Source organism: Macadamia integrifolia, unplaced genomic scaffold, assembly GCF_013358625.1.
Source record: "Macadamia integrifolia cultivar HAES 741 unplaced genomic scaffold, SCU_Mint_v3 scaffold1880, whole genome shotgun sequence".
Lineage (NCBI taxonomy): Eukaryota > Viridiplantae > Streptophyta > Magnoliopsida > Proteales > Proteaceae > Macadamia > Macadamia integrifolia.
In genome coordinates, this window is record NW_024868401.1 from 76,699 (window position 1) to 97,873 (window position 21,175).

Here is a 21,175-nt window from a genome sequence, read left to right on the forward strand (position 1 = left end):
TTTTTTTTTTTTTTTTTGCTTTTTGGGAGCTTACCAGTAGGGATCCGGGGTTGCTCAGGTCAATTCTTGAGGTACTGCTACAAGGCAAAACCTATCTTTATCATACTGTGAGGCATAGCGACCTCCATTGATACAACTATTATTGCAAGTTGATCTTCTCAGGAATTCAATAAAAGAAAAGGAAAAACAAAACAAAGCAAACAAAGCACTCCGATTTACCAAAAGAAAGCGAAAAATAACATGGAACTGTCTCTCCGGCAATGGCACTAAAAACTTGTTAGGATTTAAAATATAATCACAAGTAGGGGTGTCAATTTGTGGCCCGAACCGGGTAAACCGACCGAGACCGACCGTTTAAAGATCGGCCCGGCCCGGACCGTTTATTAAACGTGTCGGGCTTGAGCCCGGCCCGTTTATAAATGGTCGGTCTCGGTTTTGCTACTTGAACCATCGGGCGCCCGACCGAGACCGACCGAATAACGCCCGACCGAGACCGGCCTATTGTGCACCGACTTGGCCCGACCCTTTAATGATTGTAGAATACCTATTTTACTCCCCAAATTAAAGAATAAAAACTAAAAAGTAAAGACATGTTCACATTTTAAATAATGGTTATATTTGGTATCATTTATTGATTTATTGTCATTTTTTTGGGCTTGCATAAGTGGGCCGGAATATAATAGCACATTTTAAAGAGGGCCCGTTTAAAAACCGATTAAAGCCCGTTTAACATTAAACATGTCCGTAGCCCGGTTAAGGCCCGACTAAAGCCCGATTAAGGTGGCCCGATTATAACCCGAGACCGACCGACCGAATATAAAGTGTACCATGCCCTCAATAACTAAGCCCGATTAGTTAAATGGGCGTACACGGTGTAGCCTTTGAAAGTCTTCAAGCCCGATTAAGCCCGACCGAAACCGAACCGGCCCGACCGGTTGACACCCCTAATCACAAGTGTACAGATCAGTGTAGCTGTGGGTCGAACACAGGGAGAGCAGCCACTTAATTTTTTTTGCTTCTTTTAATAATGGGAAAGTGAACCTATTAATGGTTGTGATCTAATTCTAATTACCGTCCTAAACATATGTATCTAAAATATTATCCTAACCATTCGTCATCTAAGAATTTAAAGATGCAAGCCATGCAATTAAAATTAAATAAATAAATAACTAAAAATAAACACCCCATGCAATTAAAAAATAATAAAAGAAAAAAAATGCTGAAATAAAAATTAAAGTAAAAGAAAGGGGATAAAGCTAGAGAGAGACTCACAAGTAGGTTTCTCTACTTAGCCCAAGGGATGCATCATAATATGAGCTTCCCTACCTGACCAGAAAGTCACTCTTACAAGAGTTACTCTACTTGGCTTTAGGGAAAGGGAGACAATTAAAATAAAAATAATAAAATGATGGTTCTATGGCTAGGAGGGGCAAAGCCAACACATACACTAGCCATGAACCTTGGGGGAAAGGGATAGCAATAATGTAACGACTGAAATTAAAATCATAAATTAAGAAAGAAAAGGTAGTCAGAAGAGGGAATGAGAGGGAGGAGAGAAGACTACTGAAGGAGCCTACTTACTTGAACTTCAATCCTTGAACTGAAAACTTAATCGATTTGAGATACTACTAGTACTAAAAATCAGATCTAGAATAAACCAAATCTGAAATTTCTAGTAATAGAGAAAACAAATCTGAAGAAAAAAAAATTGAACTTGAAAGACATGCTTCATAGCTTATTCTTATCACCTAGAACTAAGCCTAGAACTAGAATTTGAAATTACAATTTCAATTGCTTAAACAATAAAAATAAAAGACTGAATCAAAAACAAAAGTGCTTATATTAATTGAACAAAAAGAACTTACAAAAGTGTTTAAAGCATAAGCCTAGAACTAGAGCTAGAGAAAGAGAAAACTAGAGCAAAAAAAAAAAAAAAACCGTAGAAGAAGAATGAAGTGCCTCCTCCCCTTGTGTTAATTTTATTATATAGAGAATGGGGGAGGGAAGCTAACAATTTTAACTTCTAAAAAAAAAAAATTTTTTTTTTAATCTTGTTGATGAGGTGGAGAAGAGAGAAGATAGAGAATTGTAGGAAGTAGGGAATCTCCAACGATTTTGCTTCCTTTTTCTTCTTTTTATTTTTTTATTTTTTTCTCTCTTCTTCAAACATGGGCAGCATCTTGGATGATTTTTTTTAATAATTTTTTTCCTTTTTTTCCCTTTCCTATTTTTTCTCCCTTTTTTCTATTTTTCTCTTTATTTCCTTATTTCTCTCTCCTCTTGCCTAAGAAACCCTTTGGCCAACCTCCTTTGAGTGATGAGTAGGAGAGAGAAAATCTTCTAAGAAAAAACCTCAACAAAATGGTAGCTAAGAGGTTCGAACGTGAGACCTCCTAATAAGCAAGGGATTATTCACACGACAACTCACCAACTATGCTAGGTAGTTGTTGTTGCCAAAAATGAATCTTCAATCACTTAAGAATGTGGTCTATCGATCCTTGTTGGCATTTGGAATATTTCTTGTACCTCTGGGACAACTGCAAATGGGTTGGTTCTGCATCTCGCTTTAGTTCTAATCCATTATTCTTTTTTTGGCCTAAAAGGAATAATCACTTATATAGGTGACCAAATGAATGTGTACTTTTAATTGAACACGTCCATCTTGCTCAGAATTTCATCCTCTTCGCATCCATGAAAAGAAATAGGACCTCTTTACGTGTAAAATTGGAGATATAGTGCCTGATAGTCCTCAAGGCCTCAAAAATATAAAACCTACAAAAAGAGAGTAAAACCCAAGGTAGCTCCATTCTAAATATGTAAAATGCATGTTTTACTACACTAGATTTCACACATAAATATGCTCATCAGGCACCATCCGTGGGAATCGACAGAGTAATGGTGGGAAAAACCTACAATCATAAGAAAACAAAGGCAGCGCCAAATAGAAATATGAATGCAAAAGAGCCTTCAGAACCTCTGCCCCCCTCGACAGACATCGACGAAGAACGAGGAAACAACAGTCGAGATCCTGGAAGGGACCAGCATTCGGTCTAATATTCGGTGCATAGGGACAGCAATCCCCCATCCCCTCCTAGGGCCCAAGAATATGTGATCAAGGAGCAGTTCGATGCCCTTTAGAAGAAATACGATCAGATGGCTGAAAATATGAAGGAAGTCTCCAAGGTTGTCACTCATAAGACTAATGGAGCTGCAAGAGATTCTCATGTCAAGTTGGAGTGAGTCCGGGACAAGGAGCGGAGTAGTTTGGGGTTGGTAAGATCCAGCTAGAATCCTCGAAATCGTATGGCGAAGGAAAGCCCCGCACCTAGAGAGAGGGCACGACGCACCACGGAAGCTATGCATGAAGAGCCACGTCAAGGAGACAGTCAAAGACATGAGGACCTAGGGTTGAAGTAGATGATTCTTGACCTGAAGGACGAAATCCGAAAGGTAGCAGACAACCCGGTAGGTGCTCGTGAGCTGGACCTCACCAATGATATGGCTTTAGTTGATGAAGTCATGAGAGATCCGCTCCCCGCTAGGTTTCTCTTGCCTAAGTACGACACCTATAACGGATCTGGGGACCCCGTTGATCACTTGGAAGGCTTCAAAGTCACAATACAATTCCCCTGAGTCTCGAAAAACATTATGTGCCGTGCCTTGCTTTTGACGTTTAGAGGGGCAGCAAGGCTATGGTACAATCATCTGCTAATGAAATCAGTTCACAGCTTCAGTGAACTAAGCCACTTCTTCGCAAGGAATTCTCTAGTAGCCAACCCCTTCAAAAGACTACATTGAACCTGACCCACGTCAAGCAGTATGAGGGGGAGTCACTACGAGATTACATGAAATGCTTCTAGTAGGAAAAGATTACGATCAGAGGTTAAGATCCAAAGGAAGAGTTCACAGTCCTTTTGGGAGGTGTCAAAGACAAAGAACTAAAAATATCATTGACAAAGCATACATCAAGGAACCTGACTGAGTTAAGGATTTGATGCGATAAATATATTCAGATGGAAGAAACCTTTCAGATTGACAAAGAAGCTGAGGGAAAGGCAGGGAAGAAAAGGACTTTAAGAGAGGAGAGTAAGCCTTCCGAGGGTAAGAGGCGAAAGTCGGAACGTGATCGGGCACCCAGTCCACCAAGAAAATTTGAAAGGTACACACCCCTAAATCGAAGGAGGACTGATGTGTTGATGTAGATAAAAGACTCCTCGGATGCCAGAGCCCTAAAGTGGCCAGGGAAGATGTGGCGATATCCTGAGAGACGCAACATAGACAAATATTGTCACTTCCACAGGGACTATGGCCACGACACCAAAGAGTGTTGGCACTTAAAGGGTGAAATAGAGAGTATGATTTGAAGAGGATATCTGGGTCGGTTTGTAGACTGCGAAAAGGGAAGATGCCAAGATGACAATAACTAGGGAGACAACTGCCAGAGGGACGGAAGGGGTCATCGACAAAGAAGGGGCCAACCCGCAGAGGTAATCAGGAATGGCAAAGGGACCAGACACCTAAAGAAGTTGACCCATGCCCCTAGGATGATCAAAAAATCCCAACTAGGGTCATAGACACTATCAGTGGAGGGTTGGCCACTGGAGAAAGTTCCGTCTCAGCCAGGAAAGCAAAGGCCTATGCAAGAAGCATACATGTGGCCGAATGGTCAAATAAGAAAGCAAAGACATGGACGGTTATCTCCTTTTTGGACGACAATCTGGAATGAGTGCAGACACCTCATGATGACACCCTGGTAATCACCATAACCCTAGTGGATTGCTGAGTAAAGAGGATCTTGGTGAATAACGGCAACTCAGCTAATATCCTGTTCCTCGAAGCCTTCCAAAAGATAGGCCTAGACAAAGAAAAGCTAAAGAAGGTCGAACACCCATTACAAGGGTTCTTGGGGTCCTCGGTCAAAGTAAAAGGTTCAATTGAATTACCAGTGAGATTCGGCACGGGAGACTGCCAAGTCACGATTATGATAAACTTCCTTGTGGTCGACATCACTTCTGCATACAATGCCATATTGGGAAGAGTTGGATTGAACCTGCTAAAAGCCATTGTGTCCACCTCGCATCTCAAGATGAAGTTCCCTATAAAGAATGGGGTCAGTGAATGCCAAGGTGATCAAGAAGCATCCCGAAAGTGTTATGCCACTACCCTATGGGGAAAGGAAAAGGTAAGCGAAGTACTTTCGATAGAAGATCTGTGCAATGACACCAACCACCAGAGATGGGAACCAGCTGAGGACCTAATTTCGGTTGACGTTGAAGAAGGGGACAATATTTGCCAGTTCTAGGTTGGGGCCTTAATGCCGAGGCAATAATAGGAAAATATCATCTCATTTTACCGGCACAATTCTGACATCTTTGCCTAGTCAGCCTCGAACATACTTAGAATAACTCAAGAAGTAATAGAGCATCATCTGAGTGTTGATCCGACTAAGAAGCCAGTGCAGCAATAGAAGAGAACCTTCACCCCCGAGAGGGAGCAGAAGATGGATGAAGAGGTAGAGAAATTGTTGAAGGCCAAGTTCATCCGAAAAATCCGATACCCCAAATGGATTTCCAATGTAGTGATGGTCCCAAAGGCAAACGGAAAATGGAGGATATGTATCAACTTCATGGATTTGAATAAGGCCTCCTTGAAGGACAGCTACCCCTTGTCGAAGATAGATCTTCTTATTGATGCCACTTCAGGACATGAGGTATTAAGCTTCATGGATGCGTACTCAGGGTACAATCAGATCAAGATGTGCGAGGCCGATGTTCTAAAGATGTCCTTGATAGTCGAAGGGGGACTGTATTACTATGAAGTAATGCCCTTTGGGCTAAAAAATGTAGGAGCCACCTACCAAAGGTTAGTGAACAAGATCTTTAAGGAAATGATCGGTAAGACTATAGAGGTGTATGTCGATGACATGCTTATAAAAATCTTGACGGAATATGGCATGAAGCTGAACCCAACAAAGTACGCATTCGGAGTACCATCGGGAAAGTTCCTCTGCTTCATCATCTCAAAAAGGGGGATTGAAGCCAACTCGATGAAAATACAGGCCATCTGAGATATAAAGTCCCTGCAGAGTGTGAAGCAAGTCCAGGAGCTAACAGGCTGAATAATCGCCCTGGGTCGATTCATATCTTAATCAGCTGACAAGTGCCTTCCTTTTTTCAAAGCCCTGAAGGGATCCATAAAGTTCGAGTGGACAGTGGAGTGCGATAAGTCCTTAAAACAGCTAAAGGAGTACCTAGCGACACCCCTACTACTGACAAAGCCAAACACTGGGGATACTTTACAGTTATACCTAGCCGTATCGCCATGGCAGTAAGCGCGGTACTGCTAAAAGAAGAGGAAAGACAACAATGACTGATATACTATGTCAGCCAAACATTACTGGATGCAGAAACAAGGTCCAGGAAGATGAAAAAGGTGGTATACACCCTCGTGATAGCGGCAAGGAAGCTAAGACCCTATTTCCAATCACACACGATATATGTGCTCACGAACCAACCCTTAAAGAAGATACCACAGAAGCCGGATATGTCTAGCAGGTTGGTGAACTGGGCCATAGAGTTGGGAGAATTCGACATCCAATATAAACCAAGGACCACGACTAAAGCATAGGCCCTGGCAGACTTTATAGCCGAGACAATGCTACCGAGTAAACCTCAGGAGCCTGCCAAACCTCGGACAAACGAGGCTTGGGTATTGTATGTGGATGGAGCATCTAATAGGACGGGAAGCGGTGCAAAAATTATACTAATAAGTCCCAAAGGATTCAAAATCGAATATGCCCTATGGTTCAACTTTAGTGCCTCCAACAATGAAGCCAAGTACTAAGCACTGGTAGCTGGAATTAATCTGGTGCAGGCTTTGATGGTACAAGAGCTAGTGGTGCACAATGACTCGCCGCCTGTAGTACGGAAAATAAATGGTGACTATGAGGTGAAGGAACAAAGGATGGCAGAATACTTGAAGAAAGTGCGAGAAAAAGTGACTGCTTTCTGGGAATTTGAGGTAAAGCAAGTACCATGGGAAGAAAATGCTAGCGCAAACGCACTGTCACAATTAGCTACCTCAGACTACATGGAACTAAGATGCTCAGTATATTATGAGGTATTACCTCAATCGAGTACCAAGAGTCCCCAAGAGGTATTGGCCACTGATGAGAACGGCCCCAGCTGGATGGATCTCATAGTAAAGTACTTGAAGGAGGGAGTGCTCCCGGAGGATAGGGATGAGGCAAGGAAGGTACGCATAAGATCAGCACGGTTCCTACTAAAGGACAAAACATTGTACAAAATAGGGTTCACCACTCCATATCTCAAGTGTTTGGACCCAAACGATGCCATATGTGGCCAACATCTGGGGGCTCGGGCCTTGGCACACAAAGTATTACGATAAGGCCTCTTCTAGCCAACCATGAAGAAAGATGTCGAGGAATTCATCAGAAAGTGCATGAAGTGCCAGATGTTTGCCACCGAGCTTTCCTCCCTATCAAGCCTCGTACCATTCACCATGTGAGGAATGGACATTCTGGGACCATTCCCACTGGCTACGAGGCAAAGGAAATTTGTTGTGGTGACAGTAGACTACTTCATCAAATAGGCAAAAGCCGAAGCACTGGCCACAATAATAGAAAAGAATGTGCAAGATTTCTTTAAAAGGGCAGTGGTCTATCAATTTGGGATCCCCAGAGTGATAGTGACAGACAACAAAACCAAATTTTCCAATCCAACTTTTGCCTCATTTTGTGAAGCCCTCAGAATTGTGCACAGGAAGACATCCGTCAGTTATCCCCCGACCAACGGACTGACAGAGGTAAAGAATCATACATTGCTCCAAGGATAAAGAAAAGATTGGATAATGCAAAAGGACTATGGGATGAAGAGCTATACAGCATCCTCTGGGCTTACCAAACAACTGAAAGGTCGGTCACTGGAGAAACACCCTTCAATTTAACTTACGGCACAAAGCTGTACTCCCAGTTGAGATTAGTGTTATGACCCACCGAATTTAGTACTATGACGAAGGCAAAAACAATGAGGCACTTCGGGCCAACCTAGATCTCCTATATGAAGTGCGAGAGGACTCGCAGGAAAAGATTGCAGCTTACCAGCAAAAAGTGGCAAGGCATTACAATTCCAAAATCTGAAGAAAAGAGTTCAGAATAGGAGATATCGTTTTAAGAAGAGCAGAGGTGTCGGACCCAAAGCATAAAGGGAAGTTAGCCCTAAACTGGGACGGACCCTACAGAGTCACAAGGATAATACGACCAGGCTCCTATCACCTAGAGACTATGGGGGAGAAAGGATACCCAGGTCATAGAACTCGAAGAACTTGAGGAAATTTTACCAGTACAATAGCTTATGCACATTTAATTTATTTTAAATTCTCAGTACATATAATTTTTTAGACATAATTTGTAGTTTCCCATCCCTAAGCGTTTCAGAGGATTTTTATTAAAAGAAAAAAAAGCTGATTCATGGTAATCGATTCTGGATAATGGCTATTACTAAAGAATATACACTCGGTTGGGAGCCCAAGCCTATGCCTAGTAGACCTGACCAAAGGATCCTCCCTCAGTGGGGAGCTTGGGCCAATGCCAAGTAGACCTGACCAAAGGAACCTCCTTTGGTCGGGAACTCAGGCCAAAGTTGAGCGAACATAGCCGAGGCCATAACTTGATCACACGCTTTGGGAACTCCCACATTATAGCCTTCCGAAGATAAAAGAGGGAGAAGGCTGTCAACATAACCTTTTAACCTTTAGACAAAACAAATGCTTCTACTATTGAAGCCGAAGGATAATACAACACTTAGAAAAATCTACCTAGGTAAAAGCTTTGGCCTTCATCACCCTTCTATCAGGCCAAAAGCATATTTGGATCATCCTTCATACTCAGTGCTGGCCGAAGCACATGTTACACTTGGTAAAATCTACTTGTGCAGAAGCTTCGGCCTTCGTGCCACGGCCATCGGGCCAGAAACATACCTTGACCATCCCTCAGATTCAGGACTAGTCATTGGGATTGTGAAGAAGGAAAAAGCAAAGAGACTACGAGAAGAACAAAGGGAAAAGGATGTTCATTCATCAAAAAAGGCCCAAAGGCCAAAGTTACATAGCAAGGCCGGAAGGCCAAAAAGAAATTATAAAAAAAAGGGGAGCTTCATAGAGCATTAGTCGGTAGGGTAGCCTCGTCCTTGGCCCAGTTAGAGATGTCTCAGTCAGAGCCGTCATGGTCAGGGGTCAGAGGAACCTCACAGTGCAGATGAACCTCCTCCTCATCGCCACTCATCTCCTCATTAGCCACTTTGGTTGCGGCTAGGGCTTCTTCATCACCTTTGTCCTAAAAAATGAGGTCACTCCCTTCGAAAGAAATCTCCGGATGATGTTTGAGTATCTAGTCTTGAACCTCGATAGCGCCCATAGTATATTTGGGTGCAGTAGCGCTCTTAACCTCCTCCCAAAATTCCTCAGAGCTTTTGTATTGTTCGACCCCTCTGGACTCGATCTCCCAGAGCTTGGCCGTCACCTTAGCCTTCAGCTCTAAAACCTTGTGGTCAAAATCCTAATGTGCCTGGAGGAGGTTGGCTTTCAGATGGCCCTCCTTCTCCAGAAGGATAGAACGTTCGTTCTCTAAGGTTGACTTCTCACGTTTGGATGCCTCGAGGTCCCAAGCCAGTGCCTCTGCCCGGATCGTCAGCTGGGCCACCTGGTTTTGGGCCTGAATGAGATTCACACTTGGTCAAATATAAGAAAGAAAAAGAGGCAAAATAGTAAGATGAAGTCCGAAAGACGAAGGTTACCCTTGCCATAAAAATACAAGTGCTGGTGATCATGGCTGCAGTCCCTTAGCTCTGAGCATCAACGGCATCCCTCGGAAGGTTTCTCTTCTGCACCAGCTCACGGGCTACCCACCCAATTGATAAGGTATCATCCTCCTTGACAGACCATCGGAGGATGAAACCAACCTTTGTTCGGCCTTGGCTTACCCCAGGGCTTCTGAAGTCGACCTTCAAAGAAACTGCTCGAGGAAGCGGTGAGATGCAGCTCGGGGTAGCAAGGGCATGAATGGCATCGAGGGTAAGGTCGTCTACACTAGATTTATTCTTTGACGGAGCCTCTAAGATTGAAGCCCCCGTCTTCTTCTGCTACTTCTTCAGTTGTGAGTCCCGCGCTTTGGCTTCTTTCACCTGAGCCTGCCTCTAAGCAGCAGTAGCAGCTTTCACCTTGGCCCTAGTAAGTTGCACTGCAAAGAAAAAAAAAAGAAGGAAGAATCAATACGAGGCCCAAGGGTCTGAAGCCAGAGCAAATTTGGGCAAGCCTAGGACTCACCCGGGCTGAGCCCGAATCAAAACAAGACGATGTCCAGTTGAAGCCTATCAGACTCAACTAATAGACTCTGAGGCTTGCGTTTGGCTAATGCCAAAGACTCTGCGTCTGCCCTGAAGAGGGCTGGTGCAGAGTTCACATCCTTTAAATCAGTGATGTCCTAGACATTGTCGAGGGGAAACTCCTCCGACGATCTCACAAAGAAGAACTTGCACTTCTAGCCGTGGATCGACGTAGTATACCCATTCAGTAGCCTAATGTCCTTCCAAGGGCTGAAGTAATACTAGCTTGAGTCCCCCTTGCTGGCACCGAGGGATAGACAGTTGAGAAAGAGAGGAAGGGAGATAGGTCTCCATATCCAAGAGAAGTAAATAATGAAGCTGAGGATCTTCCGCCACCCATTCGGGGTCAATTGGGCGGGATAGATACCATAGTGCCAAAACACTTGGCCGAAGAAGGGGTGAAGTGGAAGCTGAAGCCTAGCCTTAAAGGCATCTTGTCAAAAACAAAGTTCCCCAGGGTTCCTATAGCTAGCCCTATCTGAGGGGTCTAGGACCAGAAGGACGAACTCGTCTGGAATACTACCTGAGCCCTAAGCATATCGAGCTCATCATCGGTCAAGGTAGACACTATGTCCCTAGCCTCAACGGTAAGGGATTCATTCATCTGAGTTCGGGATTCAAGAACCCCTTCTCTAATGTCCTCACCGTTCAGACCCTCTACGGATTCACGAAGTGTCACGGTGGAGGAAGAGGTGTGAGATGAAGGAGACTCAGGAGGCGAATCCAAAGACATCCCTCGATAGCCCTGGGCTATGATTCCTAGGGTTAGACAGTCCTCTCTGAGGACGAAGATTTGCTACTGAAGGAGTTGGACGTAGGAACTTACTTATGGCGACAATCAAGAAAATGAAGATGAAAGAAAGGAGATGAGGCCGAAGGATGATGGCTCTAACAGAGAGAAGTAATGCCAAAATGAAGGAAATGGCACTATATATAAGCAAGGAAGCATCGATTTGACTTCCCGAGGTCATTAATGACTAAGACATGTCATCAGGGGGACTTCCTAAGTACCGCTCGAGTTTACCACACGCTTGGCGAGCCACCTTTGGTCCTTCCCTTGGTTGGGGGCTCAGGCTAAGGCCGAGTAGACCTGACCAAAGGTCTTTCCTTTGGTTTGGTCCCTCAGTTGGGGGCTCAGGCTAAGGTCGATCAGACCTGACCGAAGGTCCTTCCCTCAGTTGGGGGCTTAGGCTAAGGCCAAGTAGTCCTGACCGAATGTCCCTCCCTCTATTGGGGGCTCAGGCCAAGGCCGAGCAGACCTGACTGAAGGTCCCTCCCTTGTTTAGGGGGCTTAGGCTAAGGCCAAGCAGACCTGATCGAAGGCCCCTCCCTTAATAGGGAGCTCATGCCAAGGTCGAGCAGACCTGACCGAAGATCCTTCCCTCAGTTGGGGGCTCAGGCTAAGGTCGATCAGACCTGACCGAAGGTCCTTCCCTCAGTTGGGGGCTTAGGCTAAGGCCAAGTAGTCCTGACCGAATGTCCCTCCCTCTATTGGGGGCTCAGGCCAAGGCCAAGCAGACCTGAAAGAAGGTCCTTTCCTTGGCTGGGGGCTCTAACCAAGGCTGATCAAACCTGACCAAAGGTCCTTTCCTCGGTTGGGGGCTCTGGCCAAGGCCAAGCAGATCTGACCAAAGGTCCTTCCCTCGATTGGGGACTCAGGCCAAGGCCCAATAGACCTGACCAAAGGTCTCTCCCTCGGTTTGGGGCTCTGGCCAAGGCCGAGCAACCTGACCAAAGGTCCTTTCCTCGGTGCGAGGCTCTGGCCAAGGTCGAGCATACCTTCCCTCGGTTGGGGACTTAGGCCAAGGCCGAGTAGACCTGATCGAAGGTCCTTCCCTTGGGGGCTCAGGCCAAGCTGAGCAGACCTAACTGAAGGGGATACCCTTGGCCAGGATAAAGGTGGAAGAAAAATGGAAAAGACCGGGGCAAAAAAAAAAAAGGAGAGAAAAGGAAGAAAGGCTGGTTACCCCTACTGGAAAGGTTTCTTAATGGTGGTAATGGGGCTTCTGATATGCACAAACTAAACCATCCAATCAGACATAGACACATGGCATCTCGCCACTTATCTACACCACAGATTTGGATATAGCAAAGGATCCCAAATTCCTCCTTAGTGATAGAGTTATAATAGGACTTTATTCACCTAAAGTAATATTCCCTAAGGAGTCGTGACTCGTGAAACGGGCAAGGAGGAGTCCTCCAACAAACCGTCTAAACCCCTTAAGAGGAAGACAAACATATCCTAGTAGGATTCTACAAGGGATGACCCGATAAGAGGAAACCCAGAAGATAGAACCAGGTAAGCAATACGTTCACACCATTACTCCTGTGAAAATATTGTTCTACAAGTCTCTAACTTAGGTGTCGAAGGACTAATCCGGAAGCCACCTCCGGGCCTCTGTTTTCTGTGCTTGTGCAGGATCGGTGTTCAACCTTACACAGATTCTTGGCAGCAACAAGTATACAGATGTTGTCCACTTACATTTCCAAGAAGTAAAATTGTAGAGTATGTACATTTTGATTTTCCTTCTTTGTTTTATAATTTCTTTTTATCTCATGAGGAGGACATGTGAACACCTTTTTTTTTGTGATAAGTAGTATATGTATTCTGAAGAAAAAAATAAAGCATAAAAATAAACAATTCCCACTACCTTCTTTGCTCTTTGCTCAGACCTGAAGAAAGGTAGAGAAATCCCACTTGTTGGACATGCCTTGCCAAAATAACAAAGAAGAACCAAACTAACAAAGGATTACCAACTATTCTCTATAATACACCATATGGACTGCATCTTCCTCCACAAAGGCCTTCAACCATGGTTTCAAGTATCAATATCGTATCGTTTGTATCGGTATCGGTTGAGACCGATCCCCGATCCCTAACCAATCTGGATCGGTTACCCGTATCGTTTTAGGGGTAAAACAATAAAAAATCATACTTTTTCTAAAAAGCAAGGGGGCAAAAGTGACTGGTATGCACCGATCCTCTCCGATAGGGATCCAGTATCGAAAAAGACCAATACCAGTATTAATACCGGTTACCCGTATTGTTTCAGGTCTTTGCCTATAGGCCTAATCTAAAATTCTTCACTTGTAGAACCAGGAGAAGCCATAAAATCTGCCGGCCTATTTAGTTCTATCCAAATATGCTTGAACTCCCTTGAAACTAGAGACCAAGATAATTTTAAGATTCTTCTCTTGACTTGGGCATCCCACAGACCTTGGAGCACTCCATTCAACATATCCACTGCAAGCTTGGAATCTGATCATATTGAAATCTATAGCAAGTTATTGTCAATACATAGAGTTATACCTCTTAAAAAAGATAACAACTCCATGTGGAGAACTAAAGCCACAATTCATACATCAGCAAAAGCTAATATAGGCATCCCCTTACTATCCCGAATGATCCCCATAAGAGCACTATCCACCATAGTGGCACTCGTCCTTAACCTGCGTTAACACCTATTCGAGGTGGCTTCGAATTAGGCCTCAGAGCATGTTGGCAGTGGCATCGTTGGTTTAGACTGAATCTCTCCATATTTGATTTTCTAAGCACAAACTCTTCGCTCTTTCTACTTTTTTTGGAAAGTAATACTTTGCTCGTTCTTTAAGAACCCAAATTAGTTTTCTAGTTCTTCGGCCTCTTGTTCTTTGATTCTTTTTTTTTTTTTTAATGAATACTTCGCTCTTTCTTCAAGAACCCAAATTAGTTTTTTGGTTCTTCGACCTTTTATTCTTTTATTCTTTTCTTTTTTTTTTTAATGAATTGTTCTTCGGCTTTTGATATCTTCGTAATCCTTTCTTCAAGAGCCACCGTTAATCTTCTCGAAAGTCATTCTTTCACTATAAAAGTTCCCTATACAAACCTTTTATGTCGACAATTCCAAAAAAAAAAAACCCAAAAAACAAAGTCGAGAGGTTTAGGCAGTGGCTCCTGAAGATTATTAGGATAGAGAGGTTTCGACAAAGATAAATATGGTGTCGATCACTGGGAGAATTGGTTTTGCCCTTGGTGCGAAGTAGTTTTGCATGTCAATTAGTTAAAGAAACATGGTTCTTGGATCAAGTTTTCTCTTTTTGGACTCAAATTTTTAAATCCCTTATCGTTGAGCAGGTGAAGCTCGTGAAGGTCAGGAAACCCTAATGTTTGCAAGGGAACATTTTGTTGGGATTGGGCCATACTAGTCCAGCTCCATGTAGAGCGGGGTCCAAACACAAGTCATGTATCAAATGAGTTGGCATCCACTATCTTAGTCTTAGTAGGTTGTAAAACTCAAAGAGTTATTATTATTATTTTTTTTTTTGCATAGTGTCTGCTGGATTTTCTTCCAAGGCAAGAAAGGAGGAGAGAAGATGATTTGACTTTCTCTACCAATGAGAGAAATTGTCATTTCTTGAGGCCTTTTTACCACATCTCATGCTCTTGTTTTAGCCGATTGATCGAAGCCACAGTTTGTGTGTTCGAGTAGGTTCTCCAAGTTTTGGAGAAATTTCTTGGTGGCTTTTAGAAGTGATTTCATAGTATGCTATTAGTGTGTGATGTAATCTTGTAAATCATCAAGTGCTTGTTGTTTCTTTCTCAATATTATGGTTATTTCAAGTTTAAAATAGAAACTTGAGAGGTGAAAAATTGTAATCCTTTATTTGATTTTTATTGGATTGCTCTCAGAGTTGCCTTGTGGTTTTTTCCTTCACATAAAAGGGTTTTTCAAGTTAAATCTTGTGTATGTTTTGCTTGTGTTTATTTTGTTTCTATTCCTTTTTTTTTCTTTTTTTTAATCTTTGGTTTCTTTGATTCACACACATGAGAAGGTTTTTCTGCATCTCTTCCTAACAAGTTGTATCAGAGCTTGGTTGGTTTTTGTTTTGTGTGTGAATCAAAGATGGATGCAAAAATTTCTTTGCGGATGATTAGTTTGAATGGAAGCAATTGGTTTATTTAGAAAGCCAAGATGGAACACCTTCTCTATTCAAGAGACCTCTATTCACCAATTGAGGAAATAGAGAAGAACTTGAACCATGTCCAATGATGATTGGATGAAATTAGATAGAAAAAAAAAAAGCAATTACTTGCATCTGAAAATGGTTGGATGATATTGTCCATCATGTGTTGACGGAAACTAGGCAAGTTCTTTGTGGAAGAAATTGCATGTATGAAAGAAAAACTACTGGAAGTAAGGAAAATGGGTGGATTGCAGAGCACTTAAATGAAATTTACAGCATTGTAAATTAGTTACTTGCAATGAAGATAGTGCTTGATGATGAGATACAAGCATTATGGTTGCTAAGCTCATTGTCTGAAAGCTGGGAGACTCTTCTCGTATCCCTTAGCAACTCGGCACCAAATGGTAATGTCATCATAAGTCAAGTTACAAGTAGTTCATTAAAAGAAGAAGTGAGAAGAAATCTTCAGATTCTTCCCATTTACATGTTTTGGTTATTAAAGATTGAGGGAGATTAAATAATAGAGAAAATCATAGCCGAAGCAAATCAAAGGGAAGATCAATATCAAGAAAAAGTGTAACTTATTATTATTGCAAGAAGACAAGGCACACAAAAAATTATTGTTGGAAGTTAAAGAAAAAGGTGGTGATGGCAACAAAAAACCAATGGAGTTGAACTTTTTTCTATATGTGTTGAAGGTTGTGTAAATGCAATATGTAATATATCAAATTGGGTAATTTATTCTGGAGCATTTTTCTATGCTACTTAACGTAAATATTTCTTTAACTTTTACAAGTCAATAGATTTGTGTTCGGTAAAAATGGGAAATAATGAAAAATATAAAATTATTAAAATGGATATTTGCATTACAACCAATGTTGGATATAAATTGGTTCTCAAGGATGTAAGACATGTTCTAGATCTCGATTGAATCTCATTTCAAATGGAAAGCTTGATGATGAAGGGCTAAAAAAGGGGTTATGGAAGCTAAAAAAGCCTCTCTTGTTATGGCAAGAGGTAAGAAATGTTGCTCTCTTTACAAGACCAAAGCTTAATTTGTCACACCCTACTCCCGGTAGGATACCTGTGGTGTGATGAGAACTCTCACACGACCTATATCTCTACCAAGATCTCTGATAGAACCTTAACCGTCACAATCATAACCTAACCATCTAAAATCAATGCAGCGGAACCAGGGTATATGTATAAAATAAACTTCAAGTATTGGGGAGAAATTAAGTGTTTAACTATATTACAATAACTCTGTTATAGTTGTTGTCACACCCTCCCTCCTATAGGCCAAGGTATGCGATAGTAGATTCCCAAATCCATTCAGCTTACCTCTACCAGGATCACAGAAACAATCACATACCTCACAATGCCATAAGATCCCTAATACAATCAAAGTACGCATATAAAAATGCATAATAAGATAAAACTAGTGGTGATTTCTCTATAGTGATAGATAGATTTATACAGGCCCAAATGTGAAATACTCATAGCTAAATAAATATTACATCATACATCTTATGTAAATATTAAACCATAAATAAGAAGTGAACATTAGTCCACATCCATAATGTCTCACAGACACAGCCTCACAACCATTGTTGAAACCCTATACCGATTTAGCTCCTGTTCCACCATCTAAAAAGGAGAATCCACATGGGGTGAGCTACACTAGCCCAGTGAGTGGTGAGCAGGCAAGCACACACATTCAATCATGATGTCAAATGAATGCTCATAAATGTAAACAATATAAATGATACCATAATAAACATCCACACGATCCATTTTCATCTTTATAGTGAGTCCTAATTACTAAGTCTGAATATGGGTATAATAAGTGCTCTATAAGCAATGTAGGTGGTATCCCCTCCCCAATATGTTGGGCTCCAGAGATATAAGAGAGTTGCAAGCAGGAGTCAGTCAGTCCTAGAAAGAACCTTCGTCCCCCAGCCAACCCCTAAATAGTAACCCCAAACAGTCACAGCCTCGAAAAACCCATCGGTTACCCGCCTTGTCCGACGATCATGCATACAGTAAGTTGTACCATCTTGGGCCCGCCTTGGATACATTCCGCCATACCCCAGTCATAGTACTCTCATTAGACCTACCACGGATTGGGATTACCCAATACATCACCACCTATTTTATAGCACTAGGTTATGATCCTATCTCCAATGCAATTATGCATGCATACATGTAAGCCAATAGCATCCATACATCCATACATCCTCTGACCTATAGCTCAATGGTACCATAACAAAACTCGGCCACACTTTGCCTTAGACCATCGTCAAGGCCACAATCATAACCATACTACTAACCTCGGGGCCCACAGTATTGGAACCCACCTTGGCCACACTGTTCCCCAGACCGTCAGTAGCACAGTTACAACAATGATCACATCCACAGTCCACAATCACATAAACCACAAACATGCTATCCATAATATCCACAATCCATAAGTGCAGTAAGATATATATATATATATATATATAAAATATAGCCACAACATAGAACAATCCATTTCATATATGAATGCAATAACACGATATATAGAAACACTCTGCAAAATAAATCACAATCACTCACTCACCTCGATACCCGAATCCAAGGTTTTTCGCTGAATTCCCGTCATTGTGTATCTTTGCTAAGTGAATTAGGTTCTGATACATAAACTCAATTATTTTCATTAGTTTCAGCCTATACTACCCAAGGACAATCCCTATTCCAAACATTCAGTTGAACTCCTTTAACCGGGATTCAACCACAGACCATTGAGAAGGGCATTGACCTGTGTCAGTATCTTCCCCACACAATGAACTATACAGGTCCAACTGACCTAACTGACCCACATGTGGGCTAATCTCATAGCCCATACAAACACATTCTAATGACCCACCTTGCTGAGCCATAAATGATCAATTGGTAGGTGATAAATCCCATAGGTGGGTGGGTCAGAGACAACAAAAACAGAGGCCACTTCCGGTACAAAATAATCCATCGGCAGGTTAGATGCAGCGGCAACGGCCTGTGGTAGGCACCTGTTGGCGGAGGTGTTCCAGCAGCTTCGAGCTGCTGCTGAATTCCCAACTGACATGAGGTGATCTAGCCCTTCTGTGCACCTGACTTTGTTTCCTTGAGCTCCTTTTATGTGTGTAGACATGTCCGACACCCGAGGGGTCATTTCCAAGTATGTTAGTCCTTTTCCTTCACGGTCCATAAACCATACTTGGCCTACTTTGCTGAATTTCAGCAGTGCATAGGCAAGCATTGCTAACTTATGAATTTCAGACCCCAAATTGGGTATGGAAATTGAGTTCAGTACTGCACCAATAGGGGACCTACTAAATTGAGTTCTCTAATATGGTCACCTCACTTATTTAGGTATGTACAACCTCAGATGAAAGGTTGTACCCTAAATCAGTCCTAACTTATAATTTTCAAATTCTTGAGGTTCAAAAGTGAATCAGAGATGAAGGTGAGTCTCTGAACCACTCCACCCTTCCAATTTTAGATTTGGGATGGAGGTCACAACTCTGAAATTGGGTTCCCCTCATTATACCAGGTCTATATCAGACCCTGGGTAACCGCGGGAATGGTGAACAGACATACACACCTCCAATTATAGGCTTAGCAAGCTTTCAATACCCAACCTACAAATCCAGCAACTGCATTGCTTAAGCCTTATCTTTGTAACTGGGTTTTCAACTCTGGGATGGAAATCCCATACATGTCTGATACAAAATTTTTGGGTGATCATAGAGACGGTTGCATTCCCATGCACTGCCCAATCTATATAGACAGAAGCCCTACAACTCCAATTAAGCCCGCAAAAATGGGTTTCTAACACAGGGACAAGGAATCCCCTGTATGCAACCAACATCCAGCTATAGGTGGTTGTAGGGGGACACTTTCCCAAGTCTGAACACTGCTCTAAAGGTACGGACACCAAGTATAACTAACACAGTTACATGAATATCAGTAATTTAATCCAATTTCCTGTCTTAGGTGAACAATTCCTCACCTATAACTCTCAAATTAACTGTAGGGAGCTACAAGGACCACTACCAACCTATAATATACTCGATTAACACAATTATAGCAGGCTAACATTGACTAATTCAGTCCCTGTAATTGATTTCAGTCCATTTTCAAGCATGCAGTCCAAGGTTCCCAATTCTGGGTGGCTTGGTTGAAATTACATCTCACAAAATAACTAACCTATTGTACAACAATTAAAATGGTAGAATTTTAACTTCCTTGTGTGCATAGGAGCAGGGAAGCATCAACGATAAAAATTCTGGCTTGCACAACCTCTTGTACTCCTCAGCTTGCTTACTCCAAGTTGAACAACAACTCCTTTGCTCAGCAACATAGGGTCAGCAGTAGTAGTAGCAAGAACCAGTAACTCCAGCCTTTCCTAATCTTGCATGGACCCGCATTTACCACCTTAAACAACAGCAACAGTACGAGGGTACATAGGGTCAGCAGTAGTACTAGCAAGAACCAGTAACTCCAGCCTTTCCTAATCTTGCATGGACCCGCATTTACCACCTTAAACAACAGCAACAGTACGAGGGTACAACAAGAGCAAGTAGCAGCAGGAAAAGAATTTTAGTTTTAGGTAGCAACCTTGCACCAATCCTTGAACTACAATCTTGAACAGCAGCTCATGAATAACCTTATATGAACAGCAGCAACAACAGCAGGAGTATCAGCAGCAGCAACAGTAGGGATCAGCAACATGCAGCCTCCATGCACCGCCCTACTTCTCCTTCCCTTCTCCTTCTCCTTCTCCTTCTCCTTCTCCTGCTTTCTTTCTTCTTCTCCCTCTCTCAACAAAATTTCTATTCTTTTAATGAGAGAAATAAGTGGAAAATGGCTTATATAGTGGTTGAGACATATCCCACTAGGGCATGTTTGGTTCTTAAGTCCAAAACTGGGAATGGCATTAATAATCAATGCTGGCATTATATCAATGCTGGCATGTCCCACCTGATCATTTGCATGTTGGGTGTCACATGACAAGGAATGAATGCCCTTTCAGCCTATGTGAATGGATGAGGCATGCTTGCAAGGTTATGGGACCTATAGAGCACTAATGTGATTTGGCTACAAACAGCACCACCGACAGGTGGCACTGGCTGGCCGGTGGTTAGATAGGTGACTTGCCAGTGATAGCAAAACTTTCCACCTAGCAGTCCCAACCATTGGCCCACAGGTCAAATATGTGTATGACCTTCTAAACACCACCCTGACCTATTTCCTTTAGTGCTTGACTTAGGTAGACAGGCAGTAGGCTTATCCACTATGTATACCTTTTACCTTTTACTAGCCAAGTAGGCAACCCAGCTGCCCTCAGTGCTTGCTCTATCTAAGCACCTGAGACATGCAGCTGAATTTTGATAGAGGATATCACATTCTCCCTCCCTACAAAGATTTCGTCTTAGAAATTTAATCGCTTACCATCATCGAGGATAAAAAATTTACTACTATTGTGCCATATGAAATTCAAACTTCATTTCAATACTTCATGCTTAATGTCATTATCCTAGACTAGCCTTCCTTTAGCTTTTCAGTTTATGTCACTGGACATGATTATATGTCTAGATAATACTGCTGATGTTTAGCATATGTAACCTAAATACAACTGACACCACTTTCTCATCTTATAATTTCAGTTATTGTCATATGATGAGAAGTTATGTCCAGCCAAGATAGCTTCGGTTGTTTTATTACTCAACATGCATGTCCCACTAAATATGCACTACTTAACACCGTTACTTAGATTCGGCCTTACTATTAATCAATCTCGAATCCTT

The 21,175-nt window shown here is 42.4% G+C and overlaps 1 long non-coding RNA gene across 1 annotated transcript; it reads right to left on the reverse strand.

Annotated features, from left to right (window-relative positions):
* Window positions 1-19,319: 19,319 nt before the first annotated feature.
* On the reverse strand, window positions 19,320-20,195 carry LOC122065112. The gene is made up of 2 exons (XR_006135924.1): window positions 19,908-20,195; window positions 19,320-19,802 (listed from the first exon to the last, which is right to left on the reverse strand). It is a non-coding gene; the product is annotated as an uncharacterized LOC122065112 (long non-coding RNA).
* Between the last annotated feature and the right edge of the window lie 980 nt (window positions 20,196-21,175).